Raw genomic sequence first — 22,382 nt, 5'->3', positions numbered from 1 at the left:
CCTGTCCGCTCTCATACATGTAAACGTATACAAACGACGCAAACACGTAACCGTATGATACCACAGACAACGAGCGAAAATCGGAACTTCGATTTTCGTTTTCTCCTTCGTTGTAATCAACCCATCGCCACGTAATCAGCCCACACAGAGCTTTAAAGGGCAAATACGTTATTACAATGCACACAAGCTGATTTGTCGCTTCTGCTTAGTGTCCCTCTAAAGCTCTCTCGCGGGGCCGCTCTGTGGTGGTGGCTGGATGTCCTCCTCGCCCGCGAAGGTCATCGAGACGCCCTCACGATGCACCTAGTGTTCCTGTATAGGAACATTAGATGCACCGCTTTAGGTGCGCCCCGCATGTTTGTTCGGTGACGTGCATCGCGATGGGGTCGTTAGCAGCAGCGTCTTCGGTGGCGGCGCCGGGAAACCTGGGCCGCGACGACGGAAGAGATTTTCGCCGGCGCACCCTTCCCCGTTGTCGCTTGCGAAGCCACTTTCGCGTGTCGCCGACTTCCCCTGGCCGAGTTCCTGGGCGAGATAAATGGCTTTCAGGCGACTCGCGGAGGCCCTCCACGGGCGAAGGCGGTGAAAGCGGGCAGCAGTCGATGTTGTTCCCGACTTGGCGCGTGGCCGTGTTTCTTTCTTTCTTTCTTTCTTTCTTTCTTTCTTTCTTTCTTTCTTTCTTTCTTTCTTTCTTTCTTTCTTTCTTTCTTTCTTTTTCCTCAGTGGCATGCTATTCGGCTATCACGGCGTTTCGCGGAACCGACGCGCGACAAGGTGTGATTCGATGCCCGCGTCGATAACAATATAAATAATAGTCATAAAAGTAGGATTATGGAGCACGGAAAAACGGTACACCTACGTTTCCGCCTTTTTTTCTTCTCTTTTTATTATTACTTTCGAGCGCGTTTAGTGCAACACGTAGCGAATAAGGAAACGGTGCAGCCCTGAATGTAGAGCAGATACTGCAACGGAGTTTTTTTTTTTTTTTTCATTGATACACTGGCTTTTCTGCGACAGGCACAGAGCTCCGCAGTTGTTATGGGGCCCTAAAACCTGGGCGCAGTGAGCGTCTTGCACTGAACAATGGCTTAGCGTTAAGCTCAGCACACAAGCAGCCGAGGCTGATTAGGAGTACATTGTTTTTATATCAAGGTAACTATTTCAGTGACATTGCTGTTGCAAAATTCGCCCGCTTGGGAAACTCGTCTTAATCAATTTGCGCGAAACAAGCGCCCTTTTTGCACCCTTTCGCCATCGGAAAACTTCCAACAGTGGGGAGGGGGGGTTCAGAGACCTACGAGCGAAACTTTTTTTTAAGAACAGAGTATTTTGTTGTAAAGCATGAGGTAACATTCATTAAAACGTAAAACGAGTAAGTGCGCAACGTTCGGGAGAGCTCGCAGGTGTGGCGTTTATGAACCCTCAAAAGGTGAATATTAATCCGGAGAGCTTCTCTAAGGCGTGCCTCATAATCAGATTATGTTTTTGCCGCGTAAATTTCGACATCTATATATATACATAAAGCTTCGCTTTAAGAGACCGTTCGTGATAAAAAGCGTCAGCGGCACGTTTGCTCCTGCGGCCCGTAGCAAGTGTCCGCGAAGGGAGCATACCTGAGAGCCTGTTCATGGTCCACGTAATCTCATCGTTCGCACGATAGAACGTTAACGTGAATTTGTTTAGCCTTCAGATGGCGCAGACTTCCTTGCTTTCTTTTTAATTCATCAGCATTAGGAGCGTCAAAGCGGGAAAAAGGTCGGAAAACGCACGCACGTAGAGAGAGGGAAAGATAGGGAAAACGATCTCGAAGGCACAGCAAGGATCGAATGCTCTACAAGTATTGTGCACAGGCAGGGTTCGTGCGCACCTCCTTGAGACATATTCGAGTGCCCTTAAAGCTCCTTGAAAATAAATTTGCTCCTTGATTTCATTGAAAACTAGGGGCTGGGAGTGACTTCTGAACATTCAAAGTAACAAAAACCACATCGGCGCTATGCCGTGGACAGTCTACACCTCTTCTTAGGGTTTCGCTAAGCGATTTCACTCTCGCATGGCCACAGCCACTGGCGACAGGCTTCTTTAAATCGCAATCCCCATCGCAGCGCTGTAGACGAAGCCAAATCAAGCGACCAAGCCATACCGCAATTTTTCTTGTTTTGCTATAGTTGGTTGACATTGCAGCGATCATGGCTCCCTTTTTAGTCCTGGGGACATTGAGCTATAGAACGTATCTAGCCTGCGCTTTTAAATGCCTGAAGGAAAGTAAGATTTAGCCATTTGGCATTAACTGGATGAATATTTTTGGGTGAAGTCGGATACTATTAACCCTCGTCAAGCGAAGTGTACCTCGATGAGGGTTAATAGCGTTAAGTAGGCGACTGGCATCGTTACCATGGGAAAGCCAATTTTGAAAATCCGCCTGAACAGCTTTAAACGTGTGCGCGATTCAGTGGCAGCTTAGCTGTAAGGAATTGCAGCTAATAAGATATAGATGTTAAGTTTCTTTTTTTCTTTTTTAGTCTATGTGTATGACTGAAGTTGGTATCAATGTCCTTGAATTTTGGCATTCAAAAATCTGGAAATCCTTGAATTGTCCTTGAATTTTACGTCGTATGCTCTATACGAACCCTGATTGTATATGTTCTTGTGGCGGTATACGTCATTGGATTGGACGTATTCGGTGCTAGCTTCTAGCGGCAGTATGTGGTTTTTGTTTGTTTCCGCGCTTTCATTCCACCGTATCCTCCTGCATCCGGTTTTCCCAACAATTGTAAAGGTTTTCTATAGGTGTCTCTGGTCTCTGCACAGCAGTGCGCGGTATCTTGGACTGGGACTTCTTTACTACTGAGGAGTGACAGTCAGCAGTGACAGTAACTAGCTACGTACATCTACGTACGCTCCGGCGACAACTGCGTCGCTAAACCACGCTGGGATACCCGGCGGATATAGCGAGAATAAACGGCAACGAAATCCGTTGACCTTTCTTTTCCCGTTCAGTTGCTAACGGTTGTTAAGCGGCCAACGAAGCTGTTCACTTGACAGGCACGTCACTGCTTTTGACTAATGGGTAACGCCGAGAGCCTTGCTTCAATGCCTTCTTCTGTTGCTAGATGCCGAGCCAAACTCGCGTTATGCGCGTGTTAAACGGGGCTTAAGCAAGTTGCTACGCATTTAATAAAGGTGCAGTGGTGCGAAAGAAACAATGACGAAAAATGCACTTAACGTGCGCTGAATTAAGCGCCAGCTTTCAACTGAGCGTATTCAAGCGTACGGCTGCTAAAAATTGTTGCATGAAAAATTGCATGAATTGTTTCCGTTTGTTGGTTTGCATCTGTGTTAAAGGTTCACGACAATGAAATGTCGAAATCTGTATAAGCAACATAAGGCGTTTGCTTGTTGAGCAAGTGTTCACACGGCTTTGAACGCGCAGCCGGCTAGCTAGACGAGAAAAAAAAAAAACTCTAAGGAACAGTACGAAAAATATACTGGAGAATACAGGCAGATTTACTTACGACTGATTCATTCGAAAATAGACCAATACGAGTGCATATGAACGACGTGGTAATATACAAATCAATTTTCTCCGTAGAATACTCTTTATACTGTAAGTATCCGTGTTTCAGGCGAGCTAAGCACACTTCCTTTATTAAATTGATGAGGGTGTCTCATCCGCTGAGCTAACTTGGAAACATGCTTTTATTCGGCATAATTGTATAGGACATGAGACCGCAAGTTTTTTGGGCGCCGCAGGTTGACTACAAATCGAACGCCTCTGCAACGAACGCTTCTGTATACAGCGAAATGATTTGTAGCAGGTCCCGACTACTTCGTTATAAAGGCGTTTACTGCAAAGCGCTTGCAAGATCGTCTACATATCAAGCCGCCACTCGCAGGAAGACTCACTTCAGATTACTCGTTCTTCGCCTATATACGCCGTTCCATACATAGCACATAGCAGTCAACGCTGTGGAGGCTAGAGGGACTTCTTGCGGGGGCTTCGTTCGCACTTGGATATAGTTCGATGTTTTTAACCGCAGTTGTGCGCAAGTGTTTTTTATATAGGCTCAGTATTGAGTGAAACAAGTTTCAACCCTTAGAAAGGAAGGAAAAAGCGGAGAAGGAAGGCAGGGAGGTTAACCAGTGCTATATAGCCTAACCGGTTTGCTACCCTACACATGGGAGCGGGATGGGGGGGATGAAAGATGGGAGGAGAGAGAGAGAGAGAGCACATAACACAGCAAAAACATAAAAACACACTGTGATATACGGCTGCTAATACGTTGTTTTAGAACATTTTTATTTTTGTTGTTATTTTCGGGTTTTTTGTTTGCAACCCGTCGCGAGGAGCCTCGCGTGCGTGCTCGTGCGGGCGAACGCTGTTGGCGCGGAGCCAAGCGTGGACGGAACGCGCGGAGTGATAACTTGGCCGAACTTCATGCGTAGCTTCCACGGCGTTGACTGCTATGTGTGGAACGGAGTATAGTTGGGATAAGCAGAAATTCGGTAAGGAACGAAAACATCGGCGCAGGCGATAACTTTTATTACGCTGTGCGATCCACGAAAGACCTCTTTCTTTTTCCGATAGCCATTAATTGCTGTACCTTTGGCATGCCGCTTCACTTCCATGTTGCGTTCTGCGCAAGTCGCCGCCCTATATATACAGTGCGTATATATGGTATATTCGAACATGTTTGTCCCGAGTAAACCAGCTGAATGTTACCGCGCACATGTCGTCGTTTTCGCTGCTAGCCGTATTTTTGTCTTTCTAGCTGTAACCGCGTCCGTTATATGATTTATATACTGTTGAGCCTTCCGGAAGTGCTATGAACGAAACATATAGGTGCAGTTAACGTTATATATATATATATATATATATATATATATAACGATGCGGTTTTGAACGTGGCATCGCGCACTTCCAAGACGCGTAGCTGCAGCGCAGCTGTCGCGACTCGCGGGTTCGGAACCGCTGCGTGCGACGAGTCAGGCGCGCACGCCATCTCGCCAGTCGGTGCCGCTAACGAGCCGCTTCTCGAAACCCCGGCAACGGTATCTGGACGAGGTATTGGCGGCGAGGAGTTACGGAGTCGCCATCTATCGGAAGCGCCTTGCTGGCGTAGTATGAGGGATCACGTGGCGCGCTCCTCATAGGTTTTGCTGTCAGCGCTCACTGAAAACACCACGCGCGAGCTCTCCCGGACATTTCTGTAAGTACTTTCGAAACGAGAGAAGTGTCTTACTGTCTAAATAATATTCTTGGGCAAACTGAAAGCATACAATCGTTCAAAGACGCTATCTCTTTACCGAATACGTACAGCGAATGCCACTGCGCGCGGTCGCCGCGATGGAGTCTCCCGAACCGGCTTCTTGCGAGAGAGGTAGGTAAACGTTGGGAGCAAACTATGTAAAACATGTTCTTATAGTGTTTGTATAACTAATGGAGTGTAATAGAACGAAGCCTCAACTCAGCGATCGCGCAGATTCGCAGCGACCGACTGCGCGTCTGCATGCTTGTCCGCGCACTGTGTCGCTTTCTCCGCGCGCGCGTTTACGCACCGTGCCATGAGCTTTAGGCCGCAGAATATGAGCATTCGACAGTATACAAGCAACTATTGTTGCGTGGGAGCTATCAGAGCTGTTCAAAAATAATTTCATTGTAGAGACTTCGACGCCCACGGGGACTGTGATGTGCCGTCGCGACGATTCAATCTTTTTTTTCTAAATTCTTTGAGCTTTCAATACTATTTCTCGAGTTGCGTCGCACTGTATGTTTATCGGTGTTCTCAGCGTGCAATTTCCCGCTGCTCCTTTTTTGTAATCCAGTGCATTAATTCATAACACAAACATGACCATATGCCATGCTTTTTTTAAATGTGCTTCTTACCGCTGCCTTTCCACTCCACTGAACTTGCCAGTATCTATAGCATCGACAAGTTCATAGACCAAACCGTCATGACATTAGTTGGGCAGCGGACTCGGGCGAGCGTCTCAGTGCGCGTTTTCAGAACATCGCAGACCGGGCGCCGTAGCAGAAATCTTCCTCGCGTCTGTGCTTGCTGCATACCCGAGTTGTAGCCGATGACTGTTTGCCGGTTTTATGTTTCGCGAGCCAAGCTTCATGCAGCTTCTTGACCTGCGGCTACGTGTGAATAAGGCTGACACCGGCCTCCGTTACGTGCGTCCGGCCCTGCGGCGCCGAGCAGTAGCCTACCATGTTGCGCGCCTTCAAAGGCAGCCGCTACCTATTGTAGTGCTTTCAAGCGTTGTAAAGGAGACACTCGAAGCGGGAAAATTTCGCCACTAAATGAGGACCGCAGCGTACGAGGGAATTTAAACTCGTTTTCAGCTCGCTTCGTTGCGCCCGAAGCAGCCGACGCGACCGCTATGTCCACTTGATCCCTCCTAGCACGTCACGCCGACGGTGGCGCCAGCTTTTCCAGTGGTGGAGCTCGAGGCCAATAGGCGCGGCACGTGTGCTCCGACCCCGAGGCACGTTCCTTCAGCGTACGAGCACGCGTCCACTATCCCACTGCGGCAGAGAGAGAGAGAGAGAGAGAGAAGGACAGAGAGAAAGGCCGGGCCGCTTATTAGCGCCATCGTCCAGGATAATTAAAGAGCCACGAGGCGAGCCGGCGCCGGGACGACGACGCGATCCTTCTTCGTCGAGGGAGCTCATCGGCGCTTACTCCCGGGCGGCTGTCAGTTGGCGCGTCGGCAATGTGTCCCCGGTAGCGTTTGCGACGGAACGCGGCGGCATGGGTGACGCAACGCCACCCATGCTTGGTGGGGTGCACTGCACGGGGCAAGTCATCGGTGTGGTGGAGGAGGAGGGGAGGGCGCGGGACAGAACAAACTGCGCGCCCCCGCTGACGGAGGAGAGCCGCGCCCGGAAAGGGACGCGCGACTGCTAAGTGAAAATGACGCACGACGCCAGCAGCCGTTGGCTTACTTTTTCCGGGTCGCAGGCGAGCTCGCTGCGAAGAAGTGATGAGAGAAGAAGCCGCGGGAGCGAGAGGGCCGTGTTATGGGCGTCTGGGCTGCGAACCGTGCCGTCGTCGTACATACGTCTCGTCACACGCACCGCGGCACATCTGCGGACTCCCTCTTCACTCTGCGGCCCATGAAACAGTAGTTTCAACGTTCACTCTTCTGAGTTAGGTCTGGGCTCAGTGGTACACATTGTGTATCATCGACGTGTGATGTATATATAGCCTGCGGTAGCATTGGCCGGGGGATAATTTTCACTTTGGCTAGCGCGTTCAGTGTGTTGTAACTAAATGCTGGACTGACACAAAAGCAGAATAGCCAAGGGAGACAAGACAAACAGTCAGTACTCATTACGCAGTTAGGGAGTCCTTGCTGCCTTCTTTGAATATAACCGGCTCTCGGTTCTTTCCACTGTTTTGAACTAGAGAACGCTAGGCAAGGTATGACGGTACTGACTGGTCACTGTTGCAACTTTTTGATAAGGGAGTCTCAGCCTGTTTGTACACGTATTACTGCTTGCGGAATACGGTGACGTAGACGTGAGCAGTGATGGTGGTGGCGCCATCTTGTGACACTTGAGTTCATTCACGTACATCCCCCGCGACTATAATTGGAATGTCATACTATACATTCCATACTATACGGGACGATTATTTTAAGTTTTACTCAATTTTCAAAAAATAGCCTGTGGCAGATTGCATAATTCTAGTCCTTGAGCTGTATAACTCAACGAAGCGGACATTATTTGCACGAAAAATTGAAACTCAAATTCAACTAGTTGGCTTCCCAGTTGATTACTTCACGACCCATATTTCAATATAGGGATTGTAGCCGGTGGGTTCGCAAGGCGTATACAATTAGAATGAATTTTCGGAATGACACCAGTTTCGAGATATTCATTGCCAAAATGTGAGACTGAGGACATGGACGTTCCAGTTAATTTTGTGCTTCAGTGCATAAAAAAAAAGATGTCTTGTTAAAAACGTAAGAGAAACAACAGTGCATTTTCATCGCGCGTTTGATGGCGCATGTCTCGAAACACGTGTCATCCTCAAAAATTGTTCCCATTGGGTACGCCTTCCAATCTCGCCGGCTAGAATTCGTAAACTGCAATATGCGCCGTAATTTAATTAAGAAGTTAAATAGCGAATTTCCATCAGTTAGTTGACTATGCATTTCGATTTCTCCTACAAGCAATGTCTGCAACCTTCAATAATCCAGCTCAGGGACGAGAATTATGCCACCTGCCGCAGGCAGTTGTTAAAAATTCTATAGAACTTAAAAATTATCACACTGTAAACACGCTCCATTGAGCTGCCGCCGCAAAGGCGTCGTTACATAGCAACGACGTCATTGATTCCCTTCGCCTACGTAACACTCATTCGGCGCAGTGTTTCTAATGTGGTGTGTTTGAATGTTGAACAAACTGCCGCAAGATTTCAGTACCAACCAGTGCTACCGCACCCACCTGTAGTCTAAAGTGTTTCCGGTATATCGGTAAAACTATCTGCATCAGTGGGCACGTTCAGGACTAATCTGAGCACGCCATGATGCAGTGCTCACTGTCTTTCGCGCGGGAGTCGACGCATTGATTGAATTGTTCCCTGTGGAATGCATTACGTGCGTTTCTCTCTCTCTCTCTCTGTATGTGGATGTGTGTGTGTTCCTAGACAAGTCCGCCGACTCTGTTATTCATCTCTCCTTGTGAGTGATACGAAAGCAGGCTAAAGCGAGTGCATTTGTGTGCGCTTAAAGGGTATACCGCTTTGAAAGAGCAAACGGGCACTACAAGCTTTTTTTTTTTTATCCTGGCGCAAACACTGGGACCTGCGTAGGTGGACGATACCGCCGAGCCTTGCACTGGTTATTTATTATTTATTTTTTAGAGCGCAGCTCTTTGGCGTCCGTTCCTGGGTTTCGCGTCGTCGTCGTCGGCGTTGTCGTCGGCCTCGTAACCAGCTCCGCCCCCCTTTCATCCCCCCAGCGCTAGCAGCGACCGACTGATACCGCTGGATGCCGCTGACGCCGCTAGAGAGTCAAGATAACGTGACTGCATAGAACACCGTCGCCGCCATGCAGAAAGAGGAGGAAAGGGTCCCCCCCCCCCCCCCCCTGTTCTTGTGTGGCGGATAGGGTGCTCTTCAGTTGCCGACGCGCCGGTTATTTCACGTAGGCCCCGACACGTCGACGAATACGTGACCACCTTCCCACGGCTAGACCTGGTTCTTAGCGCTGCGGAAGCGAGGGTATCATATTGTTTGTATCGGCATCGGCGGCGTTGTCCCTGAAACCAACTCCGCAGCTGGGGTTGACTCACTATCGGCGTCAGCGGCATCAGTCAGTCGCTGCTATCTCTTCCCTCCTCCCTTTATCGTGTTGTCCGCTTGCTGCGCGCGCTTCTGCCCCCATCGTTTGCCGCTGGGTGTACACGCCGCCCCCCTCCCCCCTCTTCCTGCGAGTCTCCGGTTGTCAAAGCGCCGGCTCGAACTTAATTCCTTTCTTCGCTCCTCCTCCAATGCAACCCCTGTGCGGTGGCAATCAGAGAGCCAGATCGGTGGCGGCGGATCTGTATATGTGCACCGCCCAAGCCGAAATTGCCGCTGCCGTTCGCCCTGTGCGGTGGCAATCAGAGAGCCAGATCGGTGGCGGCGGATCTGTATATGTGCACCGCCCGAGCCGAAATTGCCGCTGCCGTTCGCCACTGCGAAATTATCTGCCAGTTCTTTCTGAGCCATGAGCGAGACGACCGATGGAAGTCCTCCGTCTGCTGCTGCTGCTGCTGCTGCTGCTAAACGAGCTGCCAGAGCAGAGGCCCAGCGCCGTCGCCGTCAGAATCCAGAGGTGCGTGCCGCTGAAGCAGAAGCTTACCGTCGCCGCCGTCGAGATGATCCAGGAGTACGCGTCGCCGAAGCAGAGGCTAAGCGCCGCCGCCGAGAAGACCCTGCCGTTCGCGCCGCCGTGGAGTCTTTGTTAAAGGAATACGTGTGAAAAATTAAAAAAAACATTCTGTGATAGCGCATACATGTGTTGCTCGATTTCTTTGCCTCAATCTATCAAAAAGGTGAAGCAGCTTATTTGCTGCGCTCAAATTTCGCATTAGGAAGTAACGTAATCGTCGGTAATTTTTTTCCTTGTTGTAACTCGCCTCCGCGCCATTCCGAACGGCAGTCTGGCGCAATGGCGGCCGCCATGCATTGCGCTGAGAACAGAGCAACCCCCCCCCCCCCCCCCCCGATCGACCGACGCTCTTTCGGTTACCTGGGTTGGCGGCAAACGCCGTTGGAGCTCTGTGGTCCTGCTTCTGAGAGTCGAGCGCGGTTCTCGGGAAGCAAACGCGCGCCGCAGCGTTTTTTTTGTTTTTTTTTGTTGTTGTTGTTGTTGTTGTTGTTTGACCGTGTTTTTATGTAAGTTTCTAGCTGACACAGCGCAGGTCGCGGAATCAAATCAATGAGGGCGAAATGCAAACGCACACCCGTGTACTTAGATTCAGGTGCGCGTTAACGAAGACCAGGTGGTCCAAATTAATCCGGAGTCCCCCCACTATACGGCGTGCCTCATAATCAGATCGTGGTGTTGGCACGCAAAAACCCCGTAATAAAACGAAATTTTGGTAGACTCGAGACACCCGAAGTCTCGCTGGCGGATATCGACGGAAAGCTCAGTGTCCGCTGCCGTGACTTTTGACGTCACGACATAATTCCATCAGAAGCGACGTCGCTATGGCCGTTCTTACTTCGCTCCGCGCCGTCCGCGTGGCGCGTCCCCTTCGAACAAAATGTTTTATTCAAAACTCAGCGTCCTGCAGGCGTTGCGGACGTTTCCTCGTCGTGGCGTGCGCAGCTGTGCCGTGCGCGTCCATCGCGATTTGGAAGTGTCTTCCATATGCATGCACGTATGTCATCGTGCAGCGTTTTGAAACGCCGAGGTAGTACATGGGGAATAAACAGCGCCCGAGAGAGAGAGAGACGGACGGGACGATCAGCGAAGCCCAACTCCTGCTGTTTTTTCTTGCCCCGGTTGTGTGATCAGCGAGCCAACTTCGCCCAATTGCCAAGTGTACTGGTATGTTTTATGCGAAGCATATTACGAGGGCTCAACCCAGCTCCTCAGGCGCGGCGGTGACCATGAAATCACGTGACACCGTGACGTCACGACAGAGGAGAAGTGGCTTTGGCTCAACTCTTGCAAGACGGGCTGGGTGGGAATCGAACCAGGGTCTCCGGAGTGTGGGACGGAGACGCTACCACTGAGCCACGAGTACAACGCTTCAAAGCGGTACAAAAGCGCCTCTAGTGAATGCGGTGTTGCCTTAGAAACGCGCTGTTTCTAAGGCGTGCGTCTCTTGCTCAGGCGCACATTTCGTTGCCGCGCCGAACGCTGCTTTGCTCGACGCTCACCGCGTCCAATGCGGGGCGCGTAGTCGCTGCCCTGTAGCCCATTGTCTTACACCCCTTGGCGGGTCGACGGGAACGCTGTCGCGTTCCACTCTTGAAGGCGAAGAAGTAATGCATGAGTTGTTTCTTCGTCTAGCCGAACCAAATATAGCCAAGCAACAGCAGTTCACCAGGCTAAACAGTGGTTCAACAACTAAAATAAAGGCTAGTATGCTTCGCATCCTGGGCTTAACCTTACCTAAGCCACAGCCATTTTTTTGAAACGCACTCAAATATGCTTTCGTAGTTATTTTTTTTTTTCCTTGAATCGCCGAGAGAGGTGCGGCCTCGCAGTGGACCCTCTCTTCCCCCGTATGAAGTCGCGATGGCTGCACGAGGTCGCGGGCTCGACTCCCAGCCGCTGGGGCCGCATTCCGGCGGGGGGGGGGGGGGGTGAGGCAGGAAATTTGTGTATTGTGCTTTGAGTAACTCTGGGTGGTCAGAATTATTCCCGAGCGCCTTCCACTGCGGCGTTCCTCACAAGGTCATAAGTCGCTGTATATATATATATATATATATATATATCGGAAACACACGCGTACTCTCGCGCCCCGTTAGAATGTCAAAGAGGCCGTGCGAGTCGGGCTGACATTTTTATTGTTGGAATTGTTCGTTTTTATGTTCCCCCGTCACCTCTATCGTGTTAGACTGCAACATTCACTCGCAGTCACTTCACGGCGATTTATTAACGTAACAAAAAAAAAATTAGAGAGTTTTAGAATTGGGGGCGCAAGGCCCTGGGCCCCCAAGCCGCGTTGCGTCGGTTGCTCTTGGGTCTAGGTGAGCAGCAGAGTTTGAGGATTGGGTCGAACGCAGACAGCGTTGGATGGATGGATGGATGGAAGGTAGGAGCGTCCCCTTTGAAACGGGGCGATGGCAGTTGCCACCATGCTCAGATTTTTATTTTGCCTTTTATTTTTATCTGTGTTGTGTGTTATTGAATTTCTCGATTTTCTTTAAATACGTCTTTCTACCCTTTTAACCTTATGTCACCTCTCTGCTTTTGAGCCACCAATCCTCCAATCGCCTTTTGCTAATTTCCACCGCACATTTATTTACATGACTATCATTATCTCTGAACCCTAGGGCCTCAGGAAGGGTGACTGTGGCCGCATCGACATCGGGATTGATACCATCACATTTTAGTATGAGGTGTTCCATTGTGTCTACATATTTACCACACACAGTACATGTGTCTTCTTCTTCGTTAAATTTCTTTTTATAGCTCCGTGTTCTAAGACATCCTGATCTAGCTTCAAAGAGTAGGGCACTGCCTCTTGAGTTATCATAAAACGCTTCCTTCCTGATCTGCTGTTTCCAGTATCGATATAGTTCTACGCTATGCTTCTTTTCCATTGAATTTATCCAATTTTTTGAGCGCTCGGGGCGCCGCGGTGTGGAAAATGGAAAGGTGCTTGAAAGAAAAAAAAAATGAACCTCTTTTGTTAGAAGTGAAAACAAACAGAATGCATTTTTGAGCAAAAAGAACGAACAATAAAATGTAACAAGCTGTGTTAGTACCAGTTAGCATTACGACTTAAGTGTGCGATTCTAAGCCAAGCAAAGCCAATCGAAGCCAAGTGCTGTTAGTTGGTGTTTTTTTTTTTTTTTGTGACGCGCTGCGAAAAAACTGCGAGTTCACCCGTGTGAAATGGCGAAAATCATTCGAAGTAAATAAAGTTTGCTCTGCGACCATCTGCTGTACGCCATCGCTGTCACCCGCGAGGGCGGCCCAAGACGGCTTGGGGGCCCACGCTAGTTTTCGATTCTTGGGTCTTGGGTTAACGCGAACGCAACAACCCAAGACTGGCTTGGGTTCTGCGCATGCGCACTTGTCGCGCGCAATTTTCTTGGGTCCCCAAGCCGCTTGGGTCCCCAATTCTAAAACTAATGTGGCACAGCGGCACCGGGCCCGATGGGAAAGCTGCCCCCCTGCACGAAAGCCGATCGCTTTTTATCCTGATTTAATGACTCTTTAAAACTTGTGCTGATGCAGTGAGATCCCCACCATATACAGTGTTCCTCTTACTACGTTTCTCTTTTTTTTTTTTTCATGTGTCGTATTGGATGCATACGGATGTAATGGTATTGCGAGTTTGTCGCCGCCAAGGATGCGCCAAGTGGGCCGACGTTTCGCCGCCAGCGTCGTGGCAAGCGTGCCTCGATGCTAACCTGGCCTCGATCGCCCTCATATAGGTGTGCTATCCGAACAAGGCAGAAGTTGTGAACTAAACTTGAAATTCGTCTGAAAAGACACGGACTGTACCCTGTCTTGTCCGCGTACTTTTTTATTTAATTAATGAGGGTAGAGAGGGCTCATTTAATTATTTCTAAACGTGAACAAACTTGTCCAACAGCACGAATTCACTTATTAAGGTAGAAGTTAAAAGAGGAACAATAAAAGTCCTGAAGACTGCGCTTCGATAAGTGGACCTGTGTTCCGCTTTTCTTAGCTGCCGTTTATGTACGCGCACTTCACTCTCAAGGTGTCATGTGGAGGAGAATAAGTTCGTACGTGTATACAGCAAGCTAAGGGTAGTCAAAGTGTTAAAAAAAGAAGGGGGGGGGGGTAATGATAGCGAGTGAACTTGTAGAGGTACTGCGGTCGTTTGGTTTTTGCAAGTCGAGCACTTCTTGACGCGAGGCTTGGTACTGACTCTTGACCGTATGCGACGGTGCGAATATTCGAAAATTTCGAACAATGAATCAGTTATATTTCCCTTTGATTCGATGCTCGAATCTAATAACTAATAATCGAAACACTGCGAGTATTTATAGAATAGTTTCCTAATTAACCCGCACCTATACGTTCGAGCACTCGAAAGAAAAAAAAAAAACTGAAGCAGCCAGGAGATCTTTTTTTTTTTTTCATTCTCGGACAACTCAAATATAACGCACAGCGCCAGCTTTCATTCCTCTCTGGGCACAGTATTGATGTCGGGCGCTATTCGTTTAGTGGTCGTTTGACAGCGATGTTCATGTGCCACCAAGTTTATGTCATTATCGCATGGTTAGAGGTTTGGCTTTATATATCGCATTAGGTCGCGGAGCTTCTTGTTGATCATGCACTGAGCAGTATACTATGCTACGCTCGCTTCACTCGTGGAGCTGCTTTCTTGCTAAACAAGTTGTTTAATTTTAATGCCTGACTAAGTATAGGACATGGTGACAAATCAGCACCTTCGACACCATGTAGTCACTTCTGTATATAGGAGCTCATTTCAGTTCACAGCGTTCTGATATTCGTTTGTTGTCGGTTGGAATTTATGCAATATTTTGCGGGACCCGAGCGCTGCACTAAATGAGCTTGCCGTATTATTCGAAAACTGTTCGAAGAATATTCGATTCGTATTCGATTCGGCTTGAAAGGTTACTTTTAGTACACCCCTACAGCATCGGACTTGCAACATATAGGCTTACGTGCGGCGAGAGAAAGGGAGAAATTTACTATGACTGGAGAGGTCGACTGAAGGAGCCGGCTGCTTCAAAACTTTCGTTGCTTCTCTGACACGATCGACACAGAAAGAAAAAGAACGAATGAATTGAGAAATCGAGTGTCGCTGTAAACAAAGAAGCTATTCAACGCGCGCTGCGGCTTCTCATTTTGAAAGACGCAATCAGGAAACTTCGTCGCTCCCTTAAACGAAGAATAATACAGAAGAGCGCGTAGCTTATAGCAGTCGCGAAGTGAAGCGAGGCCTGACGAAAATAAGTACCGACGGCGGGAGCTGATTGAGTGTCTTGTTCGCAGCGAAGAAAATTAAAAGGGGGCCCCGGAGTTCGGGCGGTGACAGTGTCGCAACAGGCATTGCAGCAGAGAAGCAGTCGTTTCGCGAGACTGAACCAATTGCATGACGCAAGCCTCCGTTCGTTTATAACGCCGGCGCTCGTTTTATTCATTGGCTGACGTGACGGCACGTAACCAAATAGGTTATAACACGCAGGGGTCCTGTTTGGCAACCATTCTTCCCGTCCGATTAAATTCTCTTCTTATATTTCGAGCCCTCCAAGTAGCCACTCCTGGCGGTAACGGACGACGCACGAATCGGTAACGATCGAGGGGCCACGAGAATGGGGAAAGATAGGTTGCGGAATCTGATCTGCATGTAAAACTATCCCGCTAGATTTCTCGTCTCTCTGAGCTGGCGTGGCTCTTTACTTGTTCTCTTCATTTCAATTTCTTCTTTGTGTTTTTCTTATTCACTTCAAGGCCATCTTAGGGCCCTACGCAAATTCCCCACGTTTCTCTTATCTTTAACCTTTCCCTAACTCCCACCCTTGGCATCCTTGCTCGAAACGGAAAAGGCGCCGCATCTGTTGCATGCAGGCTCTGTCATCAACACCGCTTTTGTTTAACGTAAAGTGGCAACCGCGTTAAATATATTTAGCACATAATGTTGACGATGTAAATCCGCCGCGACGCCGGGGACTGTACGTTTTTGAAGCTTCGTAAATGACCGCGTTGTAATCACAGTTGAAAACCGATTCATTCTTGCTGTAAAAACATGTATTCCGTGGTGTATACATGTATACCGGCTGGCCCGGTTAACTTGGACCAATATTTTAAAAACAACCCAAGAGCTCTAGAGAAATCGTACCGACTGCATAGTAGCTGTAGTCGTGTGTACTTACAGCCACTATTTTTTTCATTACGAAATATCCATAATTGCTTTTAGTTAGTGAACTTTTATGCGAAGCATATTACGAGGGCTCAACCCAGCTCCTCAGGCGCGGCGGTGACCATGAAATCACGTGACACCGTGACGTCACGACAGAGGAGAAGTGGCTTTGGCTCAACTCTTGCAAGACGGGCTGGGTGGGAATCGAACCAGGGTCTCCGGAGTGTGGGACGGAGACGCTACCACTGAGCCACGAGTACAACGCTTCAAAGCGGTACAAAAGCGCCTCTAGTGAATGCGGTGTTGCCTTAGAAACGCGCTGTTTCTAAGGCGTGCGTCTCTTGCTCAGGCGCACATTTCGTTGCCGCGCCGAACGCTGCTTTGCTCGACGCTCACCGCGTCCAATGCGGGGCGCGTAGTCGCTGCCCTGTAGCCCATTGTCTTACACCCCTTGGCGGGTCGACGGGAACGCTGTCGCGTTCCACTCTTGAAGGCGAAGAAGTAATGCATGAGTTGTTTCTTCGTCTAGCCGAACCAAATATAGCCAAGCAACAGCAGTTCACCAGGCTAAACAGTGGTTCAACAACTAAAATAAAGGCTAGTATGCTTCGCATCCTGGGCTTAACCTTACCTAAGCCACAGCCATTTTTTTAATTATTGCTTGAATCGAAAACTTACAAAGTTGTAGGGCACCTCAAATAACCTCCGAATCAAGCGTTTACTTCGTGCTGAAGTGTGCCTGGGTGTTCTTTTTCAAGGAAAAAACAAAAGCCCGCTAAATACGTGAAATATGAGATGTGCGCTCACGCGCCGCTACTACTCAAGCGCCTCCAAGCAACCTTTGAAATATATGCGGCTGCATTATCGTTTATCACCGCATCGTATAAGGCTTCATCATGTAGGACGGCTGCAGAGGTTTCGCGACCTAACTAGCGTGGTGCGAAAAGCGTCAAGATTTACGGACGTTAGAAGGCGTATCTGTCGCCCACGAAGAAACATCCAAAGGTGCAACTGGTTTAGCCATTTACAGTTTCTGTCTCTTGAACTCCGGAAAAGAGGCAAAACAAAGCAGTTTTTTTACCTATTTCTATCTTTATCGCAGGTGGGGGCTTTTTAGCCTTCTGATCAGTCGTGAAGGGCATGACTTTCCTTTTGAAGAGCAGGTCACTGGCGTGATACCGTCGAGATCTCCCGTTATTCTTATCTACGCACTGACACGTCAAGCAAAAATGATTTACGCAATCGACAACAGCATATGCTGGCCGTGCAGACCCGCCAAAACGCATTAGATGGACATAGCCTGCGCAAGGTTTGTTTCTATTGCCAAAGGAACAAAACGAACGTACGTTCCGGGCGCGCCTATCTACGGAACAAGATGAGTGCGCAATATTACAGTCCCAAGTGCGCCGTCACGGTTTCCCGGCTTCGAAATCCCCCCTCCCCTACGGCTCCGCTATGCTTATCAATGCCTCACCGGCGCGTTCTCATGTTGCTGCGACTATCACATAGCGTAAAGCCCTGCATCGACGTGCCGCCGCTAGTGATACCGTGTATCCGTGGCTATTCGCTTGGGAGCGCTTGAGTAGCAGCGCGCGAGCGCGTATCTATTTCGTGTTTAGGATGTTTCGGGAGCTTTTGCTTTTTCTCGGAAAAACCAACGAGGCGAAGCTGAACACGAAACAAATGCTTGATTCGGAGGTTATTTGAGGTGCCCTACAACTTTGTAATTAATATGGTTGGGGTTCAATCAATAATTAAAAACTTCATCATTTAAAAGCATTTAAATAATTGATACTTTGTGATGAAAAAAAAATACTGGTGTAAGTGCACACGACTACGGCTAGTCGGTACGATTTCTCTAAAGCTCCTATTTTTTTTATTATTATTCTTTAATCTTGGTCCCAGTTAACTGGGACACCCGGTATACTGTACACGCATTGTGGCCGTGTTTAGCAAAGTGGTCGTAGCGCGTCATGAACGCGCCGACGCCGAACGACCCCACGCTGTAATTAAGTGCGATTCGCGTGCGTGCCGCTAGAGGTCCTAAAGGTCGTATTCACTCTGAAGTCACTAGACTTCGCTCTCGGGAACTGCGCCGCAAGGCCCGCACAGTTTACGCCAGTTTGCTCAACGCAGAGTTATGGCTGGTTGCTGGAGTTTGAATTCTCCGTATGGGTTTCTCGAGTGCCAACAAAGGTTATCCTATCGTGAAGGGACTGTTTTTGTATGGTCTTCCTTTTTCTTTTTTCTCTCTCTCTGTCTCTAGCACGACAGCATTCCTGTTTGCCTGTCTTAATTGGAAGTCGCTCCGGCTCCGCTTACCTCACCGGCCTGCCATGGCTTCTTTTTTTTTTTTTTTCGGCACCGCGCGTAACTTGAGCCGGCGAACTTGGCGGCGTGTTCGACGGCTAGGCTGGCTGCTGTGGCTGCTGCTGCTGTTAGTATACCCGCTTTGATAATTCGGCGCCGGAAATGAGCTGCCCCGAAAGTGCTGCGCGCCGCTGATTGGGGGGGAAACACTTGTTTCGGGAGCCGCGCAGTTCCCTCTTCCACGATGCGCGCTCCTCTCTACACAGCGAACCAGCGGCTCCTTCGGGAAATGACCTTTTTCGGGTCCGTTGCGACGTTGCTTTCGCCTCCCGCCTGACCGCTCGCCACTTCCCCCGCGCCCCTCTTTCTTCTGCCGCATCTCGCTCCGTCTCTCGGCTTCTGTCGATTTCCTCGTTCCGAAGAACGGACGCTGCGTTTGACGTCACCGCGGTTTCCTTTCCGTTTATTGGTATAATATTGTTTTTTTTTCTCCGCAGTTGTCACGACCTTTATGGGGCCTATACCGGTATATACTGCGCGCAGGAAGGGGAGCAGAAAAGAAATATGATGGGAGTGGAGAGATATGACCGCTTTTAGGCTGTTGATCGAATCCTCATGCGCGAGTCCTCTATCCGTCCGTTGGCAGCGGGAAGCCCTGCTCCCCGAGCGCTCATGTCTGTGCGCCTTTTTCTCTCTTACAGTGTGCGTGCGTGCGTGTTTGTGTGTGGGCGCGCCTGTGCGTGAGCGTGTTTACCGAACGCAAACAGGGCAGCGCGCAGACCAAGATTAAACGCGTACGAAAGGGACTGAACGATTTCTCGTTTGCTGCAGAGCGCGGGACCGTCACCGTAGTGCTCCTTTTATTTCTTCTACTGTCTTTGTTCGCTCTCCCCGTAGGTGTTGGCCCATGTTCGTCTCACTTCGTTGCGTGTTTGCGTCGGGGCTAGCGGATACGTCGGCATGGCGGCCGACAGCTATACTTAAACTTCGCCGACTTTCGCAAGGTCGGGAAAATGGACTCGAAATTCGATTTTCGGTTCAGTGAGGCGTGATCGTTCGTGTATGCGGGGTGGTGTCGCCGACGGAAAGTAGTCGTAGTAGTGTACGTCCTGTAATATGCCCGTATTTGCGGCGCCCTCGGCTGATCCCCGGGCCTCCCTTGATCGCGGTTGTGCTCCTCCAAGGTCACGTAGCGTTTTCTCACGGCACTTTTCTTTTCGCTTTCTCTTCACGCTTTAAAGCTTTGCAATACTCGCTTGTTTTTGAAAATTTAATCTAGTTCGCTGCGCCGCTTTCGCTGGAGATGTGTACTTGGGCTGCGCGTGAGAAAATAAGCAACGATTTAGTAAGTGGTCATATAAAGCACGGATGAGCGCTCTGGTAGCAGACATTGAAGATGGAAGTTTTACGTCTGAGCGAAAGGCCCAGAAAGCCGCACCGTCATTCATTCATGACCATATTAGACAAAACTGGCGGTAGTTGGGAAGCCGTGTTTGGGGAAGCTTTCTTTCTTTTATGGCGTCCGTAGGTTTAGAAACTGAGGCTAGTGGTGGCGCACTGTGACGTTTGTCCGTATAGGACGCCTAACTACCGCTGTTCCTCGGCGGAAGGTGGCGCACTCATCGAGGCACCCTATTTGCCCGCGGCACTGGCATTGTGGCATTGGAGGCCCGCGGTAAAACGACAGATTGATTCAGTGCAGGGTGATAGGAGTATGACCCATTTTGAAGTCCGAGAAACACAGAGCAAAATTAGTGCTGAGGAAAGACTGAGAAACATGGACGAGGAAAAATGCAACGATAAACACATGTATGTACCTCAACAGCGTAGATATATACGGAATGGAGGAAGAGATCAAGAAAGATATAGCAACGAAATGCAGGGTAAATGGACGTACAGTTAGACAACCCGGTGATTATGGCCGTTGTCGAATTGCGCCATATTGTCAGATTCGCCGTCTTGTCAGCGCTGAATGGCCCAGGGGGCAGATACAAGCCTCTCTTATTGGCTCAATATGCCGCCATTACAGAATTCGACAGTATGGCGCAATTTGACAATGTTCAGAACAGGAACCCCGGAGCGTTTAATAAGGAATATACAGTAACATATATCGTAAATTGAATGCACTCTGAGGGTGGACGCAGAAGTGTCGGTTCATGGTGTTTATCGAAGAGGCCTTGCTAGAAATCACGAAAGAAAATTTGTAAAACGCAACGGTTGAGCTGGCTGTCTGAAGACAAAAGACATGCAACAGCAATTATTCGCCATAGGGCATGTGTTATGCTTCCGGCGAAAAAAAAAAAACAAAGGAAACAGCTCGGTACGCTGTAATGCAGTGCCAAGATATACAACCAGCCAGAGTCGTATATAGGTAGTGTCCACCTTTCAGAAGCGCTGGAGTTCGTTCAAAGCTGATGGGAGCGCTAACACGTCAGCGGTCAAGGTAAGCAAGGAGACCTTTAGCTTATTGGTGAAAAAAAAATAATAAATAAAAGAGGCCCGGTAATGATGAGGCCGGAAGCTCTGCTGGGATAGTTGTTTTTACAAGATATACGGTAGAGATAGGCAAAATAATAAATTGCAATAACGTAGTAACGCCTGTTTAGCTCGCGCAGGCTTGGCGTCTATTTGTTGCCGCCCCGTTTCAAAAGGCATGCCATTAGGAATGATCATCATCACCGCATGTGTCTGAGGTCCGTCAACGTGGACGGTTGCGGGTTCCTCCGCTAAAATCAGTTTCTCGTGACGCCGCATGGAAACACCGCCGCGTGGCGTCTCCTTATCAGGCTGCGCCGTTCCTTCTAGTCGGTGCTTCCGCACTGCGTGGGATGTGTGATGTGCATTATTTTGCCGCTGTGAACGCGTCGGCCACGTTTCGATGGTTCTACAAGGGCGCAGCTCACGCGAGGACAAGCGCCGCGACGCGTAATGAGCCGCACCGAAAGGCCGGCCTCGTTGGCGGCTGGCTGTGGCACGTCCGCAAGTGACCTCCCAGCCGCTCCGCTCCGTCCGATGAGATTTCGCTGCGAGCCGAGCAAAAGCTGTGTGCACGAGACTTGGACCGCTCGGGAATATCGCATGCTACCGAGCGCAGGTACACTCTAAAAACGGTTGCACCCTTTGGGGTGTTATATTTGCCACACAACGATAATCGTCATCTGTCTTGTCCGCATTTCCTTCCTTTAACGCGGCGAGCCCGGTACTTTCCGGTACGGCATGCGCGTTATCAGCATGACATAGCATTCCAGACAGGAAAGTAAGGGGCGCAGCGTTTTCAAGAAAGGAAATGCGGGCAAGACATATGCACTCTAAAAACAGTTGCACCCTTTGGGGTGTATATTTGCCACACAACGATAATCGTCATCTGTCTTGTACGCATTTCCTTTCTTTAACGCGGCGAGCCCGGTACCTTCCAGTAACGAACGGCATGCGCGTTATCAGCATGACATAGCATTCCCGACAGGAAAGTAACGGGCGCCGCGTTTTCGAGAAAGGAAACGCAAGCAAGGCAGATGACGATTATCGCTGTGGGACAAATATACGCCCCAAAGGGTGCAAACTGTTTTTAGAGTGTACACTCTACACTCTTACAACGATTGCACCCTTTGGGGTGTATATTTGTCCCGCAACAATAATCGTCATCTGCCTCGCTTGCGTTTCCTTTCTTAAAAACTAGGCGTTCGCTACTTTCCTGTCGAGAATGCTGCGTCACATTGATAACGCGCATGCCGTTCGTGACTGTGAAGTACCGGGCTCGCAGCGTTAAAGGAAGGAAACGCGGGCAAGACAGATGACGATTATTGTTGTGGGGCAAGATACGCCCCAAAGGGTGTAAATCTTTCTAAGAGTGTAAGCCCCAAAGGGTGTAAATTTTCTAAGAGTGTTGTGGGACAAATATACACCCCAAAGGGTGCAACTGTTTTTAGAATGTAGCAGTCCCCCCGGCCTGTTGTCGCTGGGTGCAGTGCACTTCCACATACGAGTGTTGAGAACGTGCGAATTATTATGAATATATTACTTGGTTACTTGCTTA

The 22,382-nt window shown here is 49.3% G+C and overlaps 1 protein-coding gene across 5 annotated transcripts in view; it reads left to right on the top strand.

Moving 5' to 3' along the window:
• The window catches only part of Hsepi (D-glucuronyl C5-epimerase), a 101,342-nt gene that overhangs the window by 38,679 nt on the left and 40,281 nt on the right, over positions 1-22,382 (top strand). The gene's annotated exons all lie outside the window — the stretch shown is intronic.

This window comes from Dermacentor albipictus, chromosome 2 (genome assembly GCF_038994185.2).
Source record: "Dermacentor albipictus isolate Rhodes 1998 colony chromosome 2, USDA_Dalb.pri_finalv2, whole genome shotgun sequence".
NCBI lineage: Eukaryota > Metazoa > Arthropoda > Arachnida > Ixodida > Ixodidae > Dermacentor > Dermacentor albipictus.
This window is presented reverse-complemented; position numbering and strand designations above follow the sequence as displayed.